The sequence below is a fragment of the Eriocheir sinensis genome, chromosome 34, assembly GCF_024679095.1.
Source record: "Eriocheir sinensis breed Jianghai 21 chromosome 34, ASM2467909v1, whole genome shotgun sequence".
Taxonomy (NCBI): domain Eukaryota; kingdom Metazoa; phylum Arthropoda; class Malacostraca; order Decapoda; family Varunidae; genus Eriocheir; species Eriocheir sinensis.
Window position 1 is genome coordinate 7,982,163 of NC_066542.1, and position 20,145 is coordinate 8,002,307.

The window sequence follows — 20,145 nt, forward strand, 5'->3', positions numbered from 1 at the left end:
GGGAAGGAAGGAAGGAGGGGGGGGGGGGGGCTGCTTGATTCACCTCTTCTTCCTCCTCCACCTCCTCCTCCATCTTCACCTCCACTGTAATCTCCACCTCCACCTCACACTTGAACTTGAGGCTAAAATCACCTCCACCTCCACTTCTACTGTCCTTATAATCTACACTTCCACCTCCACCTCCACTATTGTTACCTCCACCTCCATCTTCACATTCACCTCCATCTCTCCGCATAACCTCCACCTCTACATCTACCTCCACCCCACTCTTTCCCTCTTCCTCTCCGCCTTTACCTCCGGCACTACTTCATCCTCCACTTCCTCCTCCTTCTCCACCTCCACCATAGGCTCCACCTCCACCTCACTTCCCTTTACGAGAGGTGCAACTCCACTCATATTGTTCAATTTCTTAAAACCAAAAAATCCCACGCATATGTTTTGCTTGTATAAAAAGGAAGATAGAATAGATTAAGTACAGCCCTGAGTCTACATTTTCTCGTGTGTGTGTGTGTATGTGTGTGCGTGTGTGTGTTTAGCTTTTTTTTTCTTTAGTATTTGTGTATGTGTTTATTTTCTTTATTACGGCAGGACATGTTTTGAAGGGGCAAGGTAGAGAGGGGTCCGTGAATGTGTAGCAGCTTCTTTTTTCCCTTGTCACGGCACGATATGTTAGGCGGGACACGCGGCGGAGTCTAAACAGGTGCTCAGGTAGATTACACGAGGCTGATGTCACGCGCACGTCGGTCACCTGAACGGGAAAAAGGGCTCCTCTCAGCGCGGGGCCGGCGAGCCATTAACACGCGAGGCGGCCCGGCCAAACAGGTGACGGCGTGGCTGGCGGCGCTGCTCCCAGACCCCCGCTGACACCCATCTCGCGAGGGTGTCAGGATGGGGGAAGGGGTAGGAGGAGGAAGTGTCTGAAAGGGGGTAAAGGGAGAAAAAAAGTGCCGGTTAGGGGAGAGGGGAGGGAGGAAAGAGGTAGACAGGACAGGAAGGAGAGAGATAGGAAGGGATAAGGGAGTTAGGGAGGAAAGGGAGACGAAGGGAGGGAAGATGTAGACGGGAAGGGAAGGGAAGGGGATAGAGATAGGAAGGGAAAAGGGAGATAGGGAGTGAAGGGAGAGAAAAGGAGGGAAGACATAGACAGAAAGGAAAGGGAAGGGGAGAGACAAGAAAGGAAAAAGGGGACAATGAGAAAAGGGGAAGAGAAAAAATAAGAAGAAGGGAACCAGTAAAGGAAGAGAAGAATAGAGGGAGAGAAGCGAGGAGACAGGGAAGGAAAAGGAATAAACAGAAAGAAAAAGGAATAAAGAGGAGGAAAAAGTAAGGGTTGTCAATACGGGAAACGGGAAGGGAAGGGAAAAGGTGGAAACAGGAAGATGAGAAAGGAAGGGAAAACACAAATAAGGAAAGAAAAAGGGAACAGGGAGAAGAAGAAGGGAGGGACAGGGAGAGAAGGGGAAGACACAGAGAGGAAGCTTGTCATGTGTGTGAGAAAGGTTATGTAGGTGACTGGTGGAAGGTGTGTTTGTTTAGTGTGTTTGTTTAAGCTGAGGTGTTATAAAGACTCCTGTCACCTGTGCGCGGTTCTGGCAGGGAGGGGAACAAAGGTGGTGGTGGTGGTGGTGGTGGTGATGAAGGTGGTGGTGGTGGTGTCGGAGTGTCATGTTGTGGTATCTGTCGAGGTATTGTGTGTATATATTATTTCTCTCTCTCTCTCTCTCTCTCTCTCTCTCTCACAAATACACAATCTCTGGCGGGATAAATCACAGTTAGTGTAGAAAGTGTGTAGCTTGTTAGCCCTTGGACCTGCTGGACGAGTGCTGGATGCTACCGCCGCTACCTGTTGGGCGCCGGGGGATGATTGATGCTACCTGAGTCTGATGGCAGGGAAGAGTTTCACCTGGTGGCCTAGGTAGAGAGAAGGCCACATGTTAAGTAAAGAGACTGTGATAGCATTGTCAGAACGTATCAAGGGACATAGCAAGCGTTGACCTGTTGGCTAAGGTGGGAAGAAGTACACAGATGTAAAGAAAAGAAAATGTCTGAACTTATAAAACAACAGAAGAGTTTCACGTAGTAGTTCAGGTAGAAAGAAAGAAACCCACATGTTAGGCAAAAAAAAGTCGATATCATTGTTAGATTTTATAATGGACCTGAGCAAGAGTTTCACCTGTTGGCTAAGGTAGAAAATTATGCCACATGTTACGTAAAGAAAGGCAAGGTAAAGGTTAATTAAAAGTAAAGGCTATAAATTGATATCATTGTTAGATCTTGTAAAGGAACATTGCCTCCTGTTAACTACAAAAGGATGGTGCTTAGATGTATATAAGTTAACTATATCAAAGGAGTTAATGCTTAGCTGTGAAGAAGGTTAACTAATTTGCCAGAGAAATCGGGGTTAAGTTTGACGTCAACGCATTGCTTCGATTCCAGTGGGTATTGAGCAGATGGTGTTAAGGGTGAAATGCTGGGGTGTTCAGGTTTAGTCGTGAAGGAAATAGAGACAAAGGTGAGCCCTGTGCCTCCACGACCCCCGCCACCTCCTGCAGTCTGTCAGTCACGAGAACAAAGGGGCGCGTTAGGCCAAGGCAGACAGACACGGTGCGCCCTGTTGACTTATCCACGAGTAACGTCGCCTCTGAAGCCCTGACTGGTGTCGCTCTTGTCTGATAAATGAACACCTTCTCGCCGGAGCAGTGAAGGCTGTTTGCTTGTCTGACTAGGAACGATTCACCTCCATGGCGTCTGAAGGGTGACACTTCTTGTTTGATAGAGAATAACGTTGACTGTTTGTTATTGAGGAACTGTAATTTGATTGATTTTCTTGTTATTCTGTGAAAGGAAGATGTATAAGGTGTTGCTACCATTTTGTATCAACTTTGGATGGGCCTTTGGAATTGTTATTATCACGTTGTTGTTGTTGTTGTTGTTGTTGTTGTTGTTGTTGTTGTTGTTGTTGTTGTTGTTGTTGTTGTTGTTGTTGTTATTATTATCATTATCACTACTACTACTACTACTACTACTACTACCACCACTACTACTACTACCACTGCTACTACCACAATTACTATTATTATTATTTTTCTACCGTCACAAATCAATCATTCCAATGGCTGAGAACAATTCCACCAGGATGTTGCCCTGACACTAACAACAGAAGCCAAAGTGAAGCCATCAATAAACGTCAACATGGTTGATTTACTTCCCAACTGACTTCTCTTGCATTGGGGTCACGTGTGGCCTTGGACAAGTGATTTCTGTAATGACCGGACGAGAGCCACATGCCACCACGCGCGCCTCATTAGTGAAAGTTCGTCAATTTGTACTTAACCTAATAATTAGTATTCCTTAAAGACTAAACTACTTGGGAAATTCGAGGTGAAGTATCGAAGTGAGAATTGCCAAGGTAAGCACGTATTCCCTCATTAGAGTTAAATTTTACTGATACTTAACTTTCTAATTAGTACTCATTAAAAAACACCATATATATTTTTTAACTGAAGTACTAAAGTGAAATATTGCCAAGTTAAGCACGTACTCTTCATTAATATTAAGTTTTGTTGATACTTAACTTTCTAATTAGTACTCATTAAAAAAACACCATATATATTTTTTAACTGAAGTACTAAAGTGAAATATTGCAAAGTTAAGCACGTACTCTTCATTAATATTAAGTTCGTCTATTCATTCTTAACTTTCTAATTAGTACTCATTAAAAATACCTTATATATATTTTTTTTAACTCAAGTACTAAAGTGAAATATTGCTAAGATAATCATGTACGCCTCATTAATGTTAAGTTCGTCTATACACACTTAACTTTCTAATTAGTACTCATTAAAAAAATACTTATATATTTATCTTGAAGTATAAAAGTGAAATATTGCCATGTTAAGCACGTGGTTCTCATTATAATACGTTCATTAATTCGTAGCTACTTAACATTCCAATTAGCAGTACTCACATTAATAAAAAAAACTACTTAACATAATTTACCTGACGTCTCAAAGTGAAATATTGTCAAATTAAGGATTCGCAAACATTAATTATTCCAGCAGTAGTTTTTATTATATTTTATCTATTTTTTTTTCGAGGTTTTCTTTCCTAGTTAATTTTTATACTTAAGTTCAGTTTTCCCGAGTTTCAATTTTTCTGTTTTTCTTTCTTGGTCCATTTTTATACTTAAGTTATTCCGAGGCTTTCTTTTTTTAGTCCATTTTTATACTTCAGTTCAGTTTTTCTTTCATTTTTTCAGTCCATTTATATGCTTAAGTTCAGTTTTTTGGAGGATTTTTTTTCGTCCACTTTTATACCTGTTTTGATTTTTTTCCGAGGCTTTCTTTCATAGTTAATTTTTATACATAAGTTCAGTGTTCCCGAGGAGGCTTTCTTTTGTAGTCCATTTCTCTACCTCAGTTCAGTTTCCGCGAGGTATTCTTTCCTATACGAGTACTATTTAGAATCATGCATACAGACTGGCGAACATGCTCCCCCTCATCTCCCCGCCACTCGGCTGTCTGTGAAGGGAAGCGCTGTGGCTGCCAATCTCATGTCTGTTCCCCGTCAGGTCGTCGTATAATTGCCGTGTTTTTTCTCCCGATTTCCTTATTTGCGGGGAGCGGTTCACCTTTGGATCGAGGCCGCGGTCTGTAGTTCGTGAGGTTTTGAAATGATTCGCTTTTTTTTTACGGTCGTGGTTAGGTGGAGATTTAGCCAGTGGAATTTCATGAAAAATGTCGCCTAAAGTCTTATAGGCATGCCATTAAATGCTGGAGAGTAGTGTATGTAGGCAATTAGATTCAGAAAAAACCCAGCACACACACACACACACACACACACACACACACACACACACACACGCACACGCACACCTACACGTACACAATTACACGTACAGATTTACACGCACACAAACATTCACAAACACAAACAACAAAAAACATATATAAAACAGAAAGTCGGGGGTTGTGAAGGCTAAATTTCACGTGTTCCAGTTAGTAAAAAGAACATTCACCTCAACATCAATTACTCAGCAGTCTGGATGTTTGATGTATTCCCTAAACTGGCATATATTCGATGTTAATAAGAGGGGAGAAACCGTGAAAGTCAGCATTTATATCTTTTATCGGTCATCGTGTGTGTGTGTGTGTGTGTGTGTGTGTGTGTGTGCGTGTGCGTGTGTTAGACGGTGAATATATATTTGGAGTTTGCGTTCATGTGTCAGGAAATCCATTAGAGATAAGTTGTGAGAGGTAAAGGAAAGTAAGTCGTGAAGGTAATTTGTCGAGGAATTGGACATTAGTTGAATATAATTTTCTCAGTATCTCGCTGGTCATTTGGTTCCGCTGTCACCTGTATTTACAACACTACCCAAAGAAACACGAGCACCCAGAGTAAAATACACACACACAAAAAAAAATAAAAAAAATAAAATAAACGTATAAGAAATAAACAAAGTATACATGCGACAAAAAAAGTTAGTTTCATCGATTATTTTTAGCTTCATGTCTTTCTTGTTATTGTCACGCAGCCAATTATTGATTTGTTGCTAGTTATACATACTTCCTTCCTCCCTCAAGTCTCGTCACCATCGAATATTCAGCCAGACAGTTTTGTTGTTTGTTGACGCTCGGTGTTGACAGGAACAAACACATTATGCGGTTCAGTAACCCGTTTTTGTTAGTGCCCCAAATCATTTTTTTACCTGAAGGCTGGCTTAATTTTTTCCCTTTTGTAGTTTTATGATTATGAAACAATCAAATATATAGTTTTAGTGCTATGTGATTTTCATGTTGAACGAACCAATTTTATCATGCTTTATTAACACGATTTTACTACTTAGTGCCACATAGCGATTGTTGACACGGTGAGAGTTCCACATTTACTCTTTCTTCAGTTTTGTCTCAATCAAACAACCCACTTGATAATTTGGTTGTAATATGGCGTTCGTGAGGACAGAAACAAATGGCAATTGTGTTTTATTAACGTTTTGATATCTACTACTAATCCTTATTGTTTCACCCTTTTAAACTCGTTAGACTCAAAGAATCACCCTGATAGCTTTGGTGCTACATAACATCGGTGTGGACAGAAACTAATAGAGTGCGTATCATTACCAGGTGTTTGTTCCCGAGGGTCGGCAAGTAGCGTGCCTCAGCGGGATGGCCGTGTCCTTCGCTCCTTAATAGACTCTGAACACCCTGATTTGCATAGCGTCGTAGACCGTGCATCACCCCCGCGCGGCAGCCCCAGGTGAAGGGATCCTGAGACGGCCATAAATCCACCTGTCGGCCCTAACTACCTTCGCCCGGCGCGGCCATCCCTCAGCCGGCTCACCTTCGCTGCCTTGCTCACCTGTCGGGGCTGGCTTGTCGGTGGTGGCACACACACACACACACACACACACATACACACACACACACACACACACACACACTCAGGTAAACTATCTGAAGAGGTAATTCTCAGCTGCCCCTTCCACCCTCATTTCGGCCCCACGCCTCTCCCTTCCCACACCTGTCTCACGGCCTTCATCAGGGACCATCTTTGTCTCGGTGCTTATCTCGAGAGTACTCTTCTTCCTTTGTGGCCGAGTTTTCACATATGGGGTTGCACAATACGCTTTGAAGATTTTTTTTTCTAAACGGCTTACGGCATATTGTGGAAGATTCAACTTTTGCTAATATTTTCGAAAGGGGAGCTGGGATATCATTACACTTTAAGACTGAAGCACATAACATAGAGATTCTGAAGCACATGCCATAGAGATTCAGTAATATCATATGAGGAAACGTAGAAGAAAAAGCTAAATGTAGAGTTTCCGTATTTAAGGAATAACAAAACAAAGCGCTCGTGACTTTTACTGAGTTTAGATCTTCTGATAACTGGCTCTTGGCAAACACAAATGGCTTTTCGTGAAGGATGAGAATTGAAAGAAATAATGGTATCTGTCTGTATCTGGCATGGCGAGTTCACGGTGATAATGTCTTGCACGCTTCACGCCGCTTTGTTGGACACAGAACGAGACTGTGTGGCGTGACTCTAAGGTTGGTATTCTTAGGGCCGTATTTTAAGACACCATCGCTTTTCACATCAACTATTTCTAAAGGTCAAAGAGGGGATCAATCGGGTTGTCATGAGTGTTTCTTAAGGTTCATGACACAGAAGAGGGGTCAAGCTACCACCAGGGTCATAAAACTACCCCTGGAAAGGCCTACAGCTCCTACGAAAGCCATGTCAAATATGTGAACTTGGGCGACGAAATATTTTAAAATACGACCCTTAGACGTTTCCGCCTCTCACATCAACTCTTTCCAAAGGCCAAAAAGAAGATCAATCGGGTTCTCATGATTTTTTTTATGTTCAGGGTAAAGAATGGTCAAACTATCACCAGGGTCATTAAACCACCCCTGGAAATCACCAAAACTCCTACGAAAACCGTGTCAAATATGTGTGTTTGGGCTCCGAAATGTCTAAGAATGTGGCCTTGAATCCGAGGTCTCTTTTGTCACTCTTTTGCCCGTCATGTGGCGCAACTCCAGGCACACAGGAAAGCGGTCGAGGTTAATGTAATGTAACTCTTGCCGTAGGTAGGTAATGGATGGGAGACCTTTTGGAGACGAAGTCATTTTAGTCATTCTCAGTCTCGTGTGTTTATGAGGCTGTTGTGTTTTTGTTCTAAGCGTTAGGCAGTTTATTGTTTCCGTAGAAAATCTCTCCATTCTTTGTGTTTCGCGAAATAATGGGAATGAGTTTGTTGATACGAAATGTTTCAGATAATCCATTTTGCATGATTACCGCGTTTCTTTGTCGATTTTTCTGTAGTTAAACGTCTCTTTGTGTGACTATTTTGTTTGTATTGCCGTCTACTGATTATCGGACTACCCGCCTGTCTGTCTTTGTTTTGTCAATTAGTTTATTTTTTTTGTCTCGAATTTTCTGAGTTTTATGTGTCTATATATTTTCATCTATATGTCTCTGCCAATGCCCGTCTGTTCCTGTTTGGGTCTGTCTTTGATTTTCTGTCTTTCCGTCTGTCTGTCTGTCTGTCTGTGTCTTGTGAGGCGCGTCATAGTTGCAAGATTTCGCCATCTCACTTTTCGTCATAACATTTTATTAGAATATTATTTACTTCTGAAAATTAACGAGAAATCTGTCAGCCGTGTCACTTGCTCAACGAAAAAAATGTTGAAGCTTCCGACGAGAGGATTTTATGATTTAAGATTGGATAACATTTTTCTTACACTTATACAAAAAAACAAAACAAAAAACAGGAATTATCTTTCAATCTCAAGCCAAACCCGAATTATAAATATTTCTCCAATAAACTCGGCACTTTATAATCCTGTTTCTGGACACGAGCCAATGGAGGTGTTTCCGGTTGTAGCTTATCAATGTAATCGTGTTTATCTTCTGCGCCTCGTGAGTTTTATGTTTATTTGTGTTGGCAGGCCCTCGTGTGCTGGCAGCCCCTCGTGCGGCGAAGGTGTGCGTGGGGCGGGGGTCGAGGCCGCGGGGTGGAGGGGAGGAGCACCACCAGCCACCGCGTCTCCATCCCAAGGGCGTCAAGGTAGGTGTGATTTTTGCATCGACTTCTGTTGCTCTTTTTGGTTCTCTTCTTTGTCGAGGTGCGGCGGTGACTGCGGGTACACGGATATGATGTTGATTTGGTGACGTATCTTGGTTTAATTATTTCAGCTGTATGATGTGAGTGATATTTCCAATTTAAAAGTAATGCAGTTGTTTTATCCACCTGACAGTAAGTGGAAAGGGAATCGTTTCTATCATCACTTTATTTTGCCAGCCATTTTCTCGCCTCTGTGCAGGGCTGTTGTGTTTGGTCAGAAGGTGCTGGTCATTTTAGTTTCACCCTTTTTTTTGTACGACCGGATACCTGATTTCCATTCTCTTTAATCTCGGAACATGTTTATTCTCCCCATCTCGTAACCTTTACTGACTTGTGTTCCTTTCTATATACGCTCTGTCTTAAGTATGGTGTTTGTGTGTATCTGGACGTGTGTGTTTTGCAACCTTGTGACCTTTATTGACTTGCGCTCCTTCCTATACCCTCTTTCTTTAGTGTAGTTATTTTATATATCGAGACGTGTGTGTTTTGCAGCCTAGGAACCTTTATATACTCTCGCTCCTTCCTATACGTTATTTCTTGAGTATAGTGTTCTTATTATATCTAACGTGTGTGTGTTTTGCAGCCTCGTAACCGCAATCTACTCTCGCTTCCTTTATTGCCTTTCTTAAGCAGTGTAAAATTACCTTTTGATCTCTGGTCCTACCCCGCGGCGAGTCTCCTTCCTCCCTCAGCGTGTTGCTCTCCGTCGCCCAGCGTGAAGTATAGGCCCCTGGGAGGCGAGGCGAGTGATGTTGCTAGTGGGGACCTGCCTGCTGGGGTGATGCTGGGTCTGGGTGTGGGGAGCGGGGTTCAGGATGCTTTCAGGGGTGTGGGTAATAGGGTAAGGGATGCTGGGGTGAGGTAGCGAGTTGGGGTGCTGGGGTGAGGCAGGGACTGGGTGTGGGTAGCGGGGTTCAGGATGCTTTCAGGGGTGTGGGTAGGGGGGGTCTCGATGCTGGGGTGAGGGAGCGGGTTCGGGATTCCTGGCATAAGGTTGGGGTGCTGGGGTGATGCAGGTGGGGAGCGGGGTTCTGGATGCTGGGGTGAGGTACCGGCTTGGGGTGCTGGGGTGAGGTACCGGGTTGGGGTGCTGGGGTGATGCAAGTGGGGAGCGGGGTTCTGGATGCTGGGGTGAGGTACCGGGTTGGGGTGCTGGGGTGATGCAAGTAGGGAGCGGGGTTCTGGATGCTGGGGTGCGGTACCGGGTTGGGGTGCTGGGGTGAGGTATCGGGTTGGGGTGCTGGGGTGAGGTATCGGGTTGGGGTGCTGGGGTGAGGCAGGCGGGGTTGTGGTCGGGACTCGCCCCAACACACTCCGCCACACTCTTACACGTGGACAAATATTGACGCTTCGCCCCGGCAGGCCGCACAGACGTGTGTTCATGTGCCGTGCTGAGGCCAGTGATTGCCACTCGTGCGTGCCGGGAAATCCATCGGACTCTTTGTTCTGGCGCTTGTCAACGCTATCGCTTTACATGCTCTGCGGGGGTTGTATGTGGATGTCGCCGGCCCGTCAGCACCTGTGTATGCACGAGAGGTGTGACACGCTCTAGGCAAGGTCAGGGCAGAGGCAGGTTTTCTATATAACATATTTTGAAATAGGATTTTGACAGAAGGTAAAGATAAAGCCTTAACACTGACTGCGCACAGTAATTGTGTAATGGAAGGGAAAGCTAAAAATTCAACGCTTTATAAGGCCGAAGATATCTGGCGAGTCATCGAACAAATTCAACGAAGCGATGACTTGAGAAACTCAAGGTTTTGCCTTAAAAAAAATATGAAGATGTCGCACTGCATTGTTACTCTAATAATGAATTTTCTAAAAAGGCGTATAAAGATGCAATTGACAGATCAGTATTGCTTCGCTTTGTACTTCTTCGTTACAGAGAACATGAGTTAAATGCACGGGCAAATACTTACAGGTATGAATTTTCGAACGTGGATTGCATTTTTTTTACCGTTAACGTAACTACACAGCCTTATGAAGCAAACCACAAGCGTAAGGCACCCAGGACCCTCCCAGGCTGGCCACCCGGCGGAATCACCCACGACGCATAGACAGGCGTAGCGGTTGTGTTCCTTATGTTGTGGGTTTAGTGTTCGGGCAGGCAGGCCACACACGCGCCCAGACAGCCTGTGCAGGTACTTGTTCCCGCACCAACGAACCGGAGGCAAAAAAAGACGAGAAAAACAAGACAGCAGAGTGGCGACGGCGAAGATAATTTGAATTCTTCGGAAAGCCGGAATGCGCGGTGCAGGGAGGTGGTCTCCGAGCATGACTTCGCGATTTTTTTGTGTCGCTGTGTTTCTAGATGGACGGTCTCACTCCCAGAAATCAACATTTAAGAGTACAATCAGAGGTAAAAGTTGTAATTTTTGGAAGAAACTGCTGCCTTTATCTATTTTTTCAACAGTCCAAGACCAGTTTGAACTAATGGGCCATAAACATGTTCTCTTACATTAACACTGACGGGGCGTGAACTAATGGTGAGTTTACAGCGGTGTTTTCGTTTTTGCTCGGGTCCACCACTTGATCGAAACTCTGGTCAGACTTACGGTCATGGGGTAACGTTAGCTAAGCAATGCGGGGAAAATCTTCAGAGGTTGGCGGGGAAGACTACGCCTCACTCACAGCTCTGTACCCTTATCGTATATATCATCAGTTCATATATTATTAGTTTTTCTACGCAGTTTTTCTTATATACCTAACGAAACCATTAATACTGACATGGCACAGACACGAACGAGCAGAAATATTGACGCCGACAGATAGACAGACAAACAGATAGACACACACACACACACACACACACACACACACACACACACACACACGGACACGCATGCACACAACACTATACAACACAAAACCGTCTATAGCGCAACACCCTGCAACAATACACGTCTTAGAAAGTTAGCAGGACGTTACTCCCACGAACACTGCGCCTCTCCCACATCCCTGAACACTCCATACCCAAATCCTCCGTTTCCGCGTCTTGTTTTACCGGGAACATAACGGAATAATTACCAAGTGAAGCCTTACTCTGTGTTTACAGTATTCAGTAATTGTTTAATCTGGTTAGTTCAAATATTTACAGACTCAAATATAATCTCTCCGTGGATATGCGAAACAATGTATCACGCGTTAATGTTTTCTATGTTAAAAATGTATAAAAAAATAAATTCACACACTAGAAAGGTCATTTGGTTGAGACAAGATCACATTTGTTTTCTCAGGTTATCATATATATTATCAATTCATATTTAATTCATTTTTCCATTTAGTTTTTTTATATATCTAACAAAACGATAAATGGGAGCATGACAAGGAAACAAACCAGGATGGCGCCACTATAAACGCTTGCCTGCGCCATAACGGGCTGGGTCAGACCATTAAACCCCACCAAAGAAAGACCACCGACGCTACAGGCAAAAACGTAAAACAAAAAGCAGAAAAAACAACAAATAGACAGACAGACCGACAGATGGACACACACACACACACACACACACTAACACACTAAGACACACACACACGCATGCAAGCCCACAACACAGCACAACACAACACTACACCATGCAGTCCAGCGCAACACCCCGCAACAAAACACATCCAACGCCCCAGAAAAAGAAGAGGGAAAGCTGAATCGTCCCCCGCGAGGCATTTGGCAAGCAGCGCGGCGAGAGCGGGACACGAGTATCTGTCAAACTCTTTATTTCGAGTTGCTAAAAGTTGGGACGGGGAAATCTGCTCGGTGGAAAGAAGTCTGGGTGATGCGTGTTGTCTTTCCTCTTTTCCCACTTCTGTCTTTTTCTGTCTGTCTGTCTCTCGTATTGTCTTTCCCCTATTCCCACTTGTCTTTTTCTGTCTGTCTGTCTGTCTGTCTGTGTGTTCATCTGTCGCCCGGTGTGTCTCTCTGTGCCTGTATTTGTTTGTGTGTGTTTCCTGTCTGTCTGTCTCTGTTTTTGTCTGTCTGTGCCTGTTTGTTTGTTTGTATCTCTATCTCCTTGTCTCTTTGTCTGTTTGTCTATCTTTCTGCCTCTCTCTCTCTTTCTCTGTTAATAGAATAATATAAATAATAATAATAATAACGATAGTAATGATAATATTAATAACAATAGTGATGATAATAATGGTATTGGTATTGTTATGATATTATGGTTATTATCATCATTATTATTATATTGTTAGCATTATTATATCGCTAGAACCACTGTTAGTATCAGTGATATAGCAAACAGTAAGGTACAAGACCCCATTGATTTCTTTTCGTATACTTGTAAAGAAGAAAACTTGTAAGGCTACCGTGGAGTTATTTACTTTCTTCACCGGCCTCCGCGCGCTCCTAAACTCTTGCCAACTTTCTCTCCACCGTGTAATTGCCTCCTGAATGACAGCACATTGGCAACCCGCCCCTGGGAGTGCGTGAAACCCTGTACCGCCCGGCTGAGGCATCGGGGAGCGCCTCACCCAATTAGCGGCAGGTGGCGCGGGGCTTCGGGCAATCAGCAGGTGGCCAGACACTCTCACCTGGCGGACCGCGGATCATTGAAGGTTAATTGAACACGGGAACGCCACGGAATATATTTGTTCGTTCGTTTGTTTGGTTGTTTGTGTTTGTCTTTTGTATTGTTTTCCTTTTTTTTGTGACAGACAGAGACAAAACTGACTGACTCACTCATTCACTCACTCACTCCACTCTTCCCTTTTCCTCGCTTTATCACCTTCTTTATCTATCATTCCCTCCCTTCTCCTCCTCATTTTCCTCTTCGTCCCTTTCTTCATCTTCCTCTGCCTTCTCTTCATCCTCCTCTATAACCTTCTCCTCGTCTGCCTTCCCTCTTCTTCATCTTCCCTTGTCTCTTTCTCCTCCTCTTCATCTGCATCCCTCTCTTTATCTTCCTCTACCTTCTCATCATCTTTTGTCTCCTCCTTTGTCATCATCTTCCTCTTTCCCTTCTTTTCGTCTTCCCTTGCCTCAATCTCCTTCCCTTCCTCTACCTCCCCATTATCTCCCTGTGCCTTATCCTCTTTATCTTCCCCTACCTCCTCTTCCTCCTCCCCCGCCTCGAGATTGTTTTCACGAGGAACAGCATCTTTCCTGTCTCTATAATCTTAAAGGATTAGCGTATTAGCGGGCAGGGGAGCCGTCTTATTTACATACTCAATCCATCAACCTCAGACAAGCGCTTTTTTACCGTCGCGTTTTGAGCAGGGCGTGAGGAGGATGCACCCGCCGCCCCCACTTCCGCGTGTCATGGGAAAGGGTGACGGGGAAAACAAGGAGAGCGTCGAGGAGGAGAGGGAAAATATGTGGGTCGTTGTATGGCGTGAAGGCTCGGGTAGGAAGGAGAGGAAAAGAAGGAGAGCGTCGAGGAGAACAGGGAAAAAGTGTGGGTCGTTGTATGTTGTGAAGGCTATAGGAAGGGTGAAGGAAAAGGGAGGAAAAGAAGTGTGTGGAGGAGAAAAGGGAAAATATGTGGGTCATTGTATGGAGTGAAGTCGAGGGAATGGAGGAAGGGAAAGGAAGGATAGGAAAAGGAGAGCGTTGAGGAGAGTGAAAAAGTGTGGACTGGTATATGCCGTGAAGGCGAGGATAGGGACGAAGGGAAATTGAAGGAGAGGAAAGCAAGGAGAGCATGCAGGAGGAGAAACTATGGGTAGGGACGGAAGGAAAGGAAGGAAGAGGAAAAGATAGGAAATGGAGAGGAAAAGTTAGGGCGAGGAACAACAGCAGGATAACGACAAGTGTTCAGAAGTTTTAAAAGGATTTCACACACACACACACACACACACACACACACACACACACACACACACACACACACACACACACACACACACACACACACACACACACACACACACACACACACACACACACACACACACACACACACACACACACACACACACACACACACACACACACACACACACAGGCAGTATATTATTATTTTTTTTTTTGCGTGAACTGTTTACATAAGGCTCATTGTCATTCTGCAAACGTGACGTGTATTCATAAATGTTTTTTTTTAATGTATTGTTGTTTTGCGCCAAGCCAAATAATGCTCCATCAACACGTGACGTTTAGGGAGCAGACTGACACGAGGCGCACATTATATACTCATTAACATTGGATCTAATTGCATCATGTTGTAAAGCAGTGGAAATGAAGCTCGATTTATGAAGGCCATCACCGAATAAATGACTAGTTGAATATACAGCGTTTCCTTACTGCAGTATATTCAGTCACCTTTCAATTACCATCATTATCAAAAACAACATCAACATAATTATCATCCAACATAATTATCATCACCAGAATCATCAACCAAATAAATAACTAGTTCAATCTACAGGGTTTTCTTTCTCTAGCATATTCGGTCACCTTCAGTTTTCATCATTATCAACATCAACATCAACATCATCACCACAATCATCAACCAAATATGTAACTCGTTTAATATACCTGGTTTTCTTTCTGGGGTATATTCAGTCACCTTCAGTTTTCATCATCATCAAAAGCAACACCATCAACATCAACATCATCGCCACAATCATCGTCATCATCCATTTCCAAATCCTTTTCCATCAGGCTCTGTTCTGTGCCATTCTCTGTCATGTCGCGCCAAAACTTCTCAATCCCAATCCACATTTCTCTGTCAGGTCTCTCTCTGTTCCTCTTAATCTTTTGTCGGGGTCCAGTCAGTCAGCCTTTTGCTTCACCTGTTACCTGCCCGTCTAGCCACATCACCTGTCCGTTTCCACTTGTTCTCTTAACTTATCGATGCCTTTAACTTTGGATAGGAAAACATCTTGGCTCAAAGGACAAACCAAGCCGATAAGCCAATGTTAAAGACTCTCAATCATCAACAAAAGACAAGGAAAGTGAAATGGTTTGTTCCTCGCTTGAGTTCCTGACCAACAGTTTCACTCGGGGAGGGGACAGCCCTCAGCACCCCGCTCACACACAGGAACCCAAAGAGCCATTCTATATTTAAATGCGACGCCAGGAATAAACTCTCACAGCCCTTCGTGTCTGCTGTCAGTGGGGAGTGTATTTCTGAAGCTCTGTGTGTGTGTGTGTGTGTGTGTGTGTGTGTGTGTGTGTGTGTGTGTGTGTGTGCGTGTGTGTGTGTGTGTGTGTGTGTGTGTGTGTGTGTGTGTGTGTGTGTTTCATTAGTTTGCTTGTTAATTTATTTGAGTGCGTGTATGTGAAAAAGAATTACATGACCATAAATGTTGCGAAAGGATGTCATATTTTAGTTATTTGTTGGAAGTCACAAAGCCTTAGGTAATGACTGAATATTATTGTGAACTGAGTTTATTTTTGTAGTTATTTTTATCGTCATCGTCAGTGTTACAAATTCGCGTGGCTGTTATATTTTCACGGCACAGAAACTCTTCGTAAACGGACAAGCGTATATAAACAAAAGATACAAAATAAGTTATTCGTCTCTAACATATCATGACTGGAAGAACAATGTGGAGCAGTATTAATGTTTGTTGTAAGGTTACGTGTGTGTGTGTGTGTGTGTGTGTGTGTGGGTAGGTGTGTGTGTGAGTGTGTGTGTGTTTCTCCATGCTGCCATATCTCTTACCTGCTTTCTGTGACTCGACGTTTAATATATCTTGTTATTGTCTTCCGATTATGACCTCTCACCAAGCCACTCCAAGGATTATTAAAATTCATCAGGTTGGGTACAGACAGACTGAGCCGCGAGGGAGGATTGGTCTTCTGTCACAGTCTTGCCAGGGGTGGGGGGTTCGTCATTCTCTGTACAGGTTCTTGTTTAAAAAGATAATAGTCGCAGCAAGGGCTGGCGGAGAGTGAGATCCGGTAAAGAAAAGACGAAAAAAACCCCGCAATGTAAATAAGTGGTTTAAGCAGAAATAGGAAACACTGTACGGGCTGCAGGCTGAAAGGGAAATAAACGAAAAAAGCAGATACAAAATAAAGCAGTTGTTAAGGGGAAGGTACAAGAAAGCAGAGGAAATATCACACGTTAGAGAGAATAGACGGAGAAAAGCAGAGAAAAAAAGATCGGAATGAGATTAGATGGAACAAGAGGATATAGAATTCTCGCTCTCGTACAATCGAATACCCAGAACAAAAGAGAAGAAGAATCAGGCAATAAAAGGAACTAGACAAAGGGACCCTAGACACAAGAGGCACACACCATGAGACAAGAGACAAAGAAACAAAGGGATATAGAATTGTCGCTCTCGTACAATAGAATCCACAAAACAAAAAAGAAAAGAAGAATCAGGCAATAAAAGGAACTATACGAAGACACCCTAGACACAAGAGGCAACACACCTTGAGGGTTAAAGACGCAGAAACAAACGGAGGAAGAATAATCGATCTCGCCACACCAACCGAAGACTACAATCGAATACCCAAACTAAAGAGAATCAGAATCAGGCAATAAAAGGAACTAGACGAAGGGACCCTAGACATAAGAGGCACCAGACCATGAGGGTTAAAGACGGGGAAACAAACGGATATAGACTGCTCGCCCTTGCCACAACGAATAACGCTTCGGGAAGAGCAACACCGCCGCTGAGAGGGTCCCGGATGCTGTTCACGCGGAGGGACATGAGGGCAAACACTGGAAAGGGGGGCGGGGTGGGGCGGGGACGGGTGGGGCCAGGCGGGGCGGGGCGGGGCGGGGTGCAAGGAAAGACTCGTGCAGGAATTTGAAACTCTTCCGATTGTTTCTTTAAAGGTCGAGACTCAGGAAAATGATTTGGTTGGTTATGTGGAGGTTGAAAAGGTGGATTTGGTTGATTCTTTGGGGTTATGTGGAGGTTAAAGAGGTGGAGCTTAGTGATTTTTTGAGGTTTTATTAAGCGAGTGAGGTATGTTGAAATGCAGGATAATGTTTTTTTTTTGTCTCCCTCATTATTTTTTTTTTGCCCTTGAGCTGCTTCCTTTCCTGTAAAATGAGAAAAAAAACCGTGTAGAAGGTATCTGTCACTCACTCACTCACTCACTCACTCACTCATTCACTCACTACACATTAAAAAGCTTAACTGGAATAAGAGAGAGAAAACCCGCACATACGTATACCTCACTCACTCACTCACTCACTCACTCACTCACTCACTCACCACACATTAAAAAGCGTAACTGGAATAAGAAAAAAAGAAAACCTACACTTACATACACCTCACTCACTCACACTCACACTCACGCATTAAAAAAGTGCAGCTGAAATAAGAAAAAAAAGAAAAAGAAAAGCCTCCACATACATATCACCTGAGCAGAAGGTGGCGACCTCGTGTGTGTCAGGCGCCAACACGTCACTTGATGGCCTCGTTGAGCTGATGCGATAACGAGAGGCTCCGATACCGCCTCGTCCTGGGTGCATGGGTTCGTTAGCAGCTGAGAATTGCCGGGAGCGAGAGAGGCAATCGAGGGAAGTGGCGCCCAAGTCTAGCCTGAAGGAGTGCGTGCCGAGTGTCGTGTCGCAACCCTGAGTCCAGGGAGATGAATTGATGCTGTACAGTCGCCGGGGAGAAGGGGGATGTGATGTTTAAAGGGGCTATAGGCCGGATTGTTAAACACTTCCTCGCCCAAGCACACACATTGAGCCTCGCACCTGTACGCCACCTGTGAGCTGAATACTCGAGGAAGTGTTCTGGTTAAGTCACTCACCTGTACGCCACCTGTGAACTGTATACCCGAGGAAGTGTTCTGGTTAAGTCACTCACCTGTACGCCACCTGTGAACTGAATACCCGAGGAAGTGTTCTGGTTGAGACACGCACCTGTAAACCACCTGTGAACTGTATACCCGAGGAAGTGTTCTGGTTGAGACACGCACCTGTAAACCACCTGTGAACTGTATACCCGAGGAAGTGTTCTGGTTGAGTCACGCACCTGTACGCCACCTGTGAACTGTATACCCGAGGAAGTGTTCTGGTTAAGTCACTCACCTGTACGCCACCTGTGAACTGAATACCCGAGGAAACGTTCTGGTTGAGACACGCACCTGTACGCCACCTGTGAACTGTATACCCGAGGAAGTGTTCTGGTTGAGCCACGCACCTGTACGCCACCTGTGAACTGTATACCCGAGGAAGTGTTCTGGTTGAGTCACGCACCTGTACGCCACCTGTGAACTGAATACCCGAGAGAGTGAGACAGTATTGCACAGTCGCCGGGAATGAGGCAAGTGTTGAAGTTGACATTACTCCCAAATCCGGCCAGTCATCGCTGAGTCGTGATAGGTGAGTGAGATCGTGAGTTATTTGTTGGAAGGACTCGTCTATTTGGAGAAGCCCTAACGGAAAGGATGTTACTCTATACAGGCAGCGGAAATGAGGCAAGGGTTGATGTTAAGATTACGGTAAAATCCGGCCGGTCATCGCTGGGTTGTAATAGCCGAGTGACTTTGTAAGATACTGGATTACAACGTTGCCAGATTGTCGCACTCAGCAGCTTATATTTCCCGACTTCCTGCCCCAAAACTGTCTTCTGGGCTCCAATAACGGAACTCATTTATAGTTATCGTTAAAAGAGTTAGATTCTAATGTTTCTTGGCAATAGTTAGGCCTCAGAAACCGGTAAATACTATGCTCTGAGTACGATAATCTGACAGGAGGGACTGTGAATTCAACGTTACCAGATTGTCGTACTCAGCCGCTTATATTTCCCGACTTTCTGCCCCACAACTGTCTTCTGGGCTCCAATAACGAAACTCATTTATAGTTACCGTTAAAAGAGTTAGATCCGGATGCTTCTTGGCAATAGTTAGGCGTCAGAAACCGGTAAATACTATGCTCTGAGTGCGATGATCTGGCAACGGTGTACTGGAAAGGGAAATACCGATTCAGTAAGGCAAACGTGAAGGTAAAGTATATAGGTATTTGTAGTAATATTTCGTAGTGCAGTTTTCTTCATGTGTTCTTCAGTCTTTTATTTCACACAACAATTTATTTGGTGTATTTCGTGAGTACCGTTTCTTGAATCACTCATACCCTACTTACCCTACGCCTCTGTCCACCCTTCTCCTATAATTCCTTCCCCTTCTGTCTCTCTCCGGCATATGACCACAGATGTTGCGCCGACTAAACGAAACTTTCCAACTCTTGGATATATTCACTAACCATTGCAAAAGTGTCCACCCGCTCCGGTATAATGATGAGTTTTCTGCGAACCGTGGGAGGGAAGGATCCTCGGAAGTGGCACGCTTGAAGGTGGAGAGTTTTGGAGAATCAGTAATTACTTTCCGGACTGGCTCGCCCACTCGCCATAAAGTCCAGTTTCGAAGTAGTGGCGCACGGACCCCTCTCAGCCCAGCCACGTGGAAGCCTTGATGTCTGAAGCGCCGGAAACAAGGTGCGGATATTTGTATAGAGAAGTCATGGAAATCAGCGTTGCCAGATTGCCTTACTCAGCCTCAGGGTTACCAGATTATCGTATTCAGGCACTCAGCACATCGTATTTTCCGGTTCTGAGTCACAGCTATCGCAAACAAACGACAATAAGTAATGCTTTTAACGAGA

General features: G+C 44.2%; 1 long non-coding RNA gene across 1 annotated transcript in view; it reads left to right on the forward strand.

Annotated features, from left to right (window-relative positions):
- The window catches only part of LOC127007022 (uncharacterized), a 129,249-nt gene that overhangs the window by 73,131 nt on the left and 35,973 nt on the right, over nt 1-20,145 (forward strand). The window contains exon 3 of the long non-coding RNA XR_007760021.1: nt 8,454-8,572. This is a non-coding gene — a long non-coding RNA (uncharacterized LOC127007022). The remainder of the gene's footprint in view (nt 1-8,453; nt 8,573-20,145) is intronic.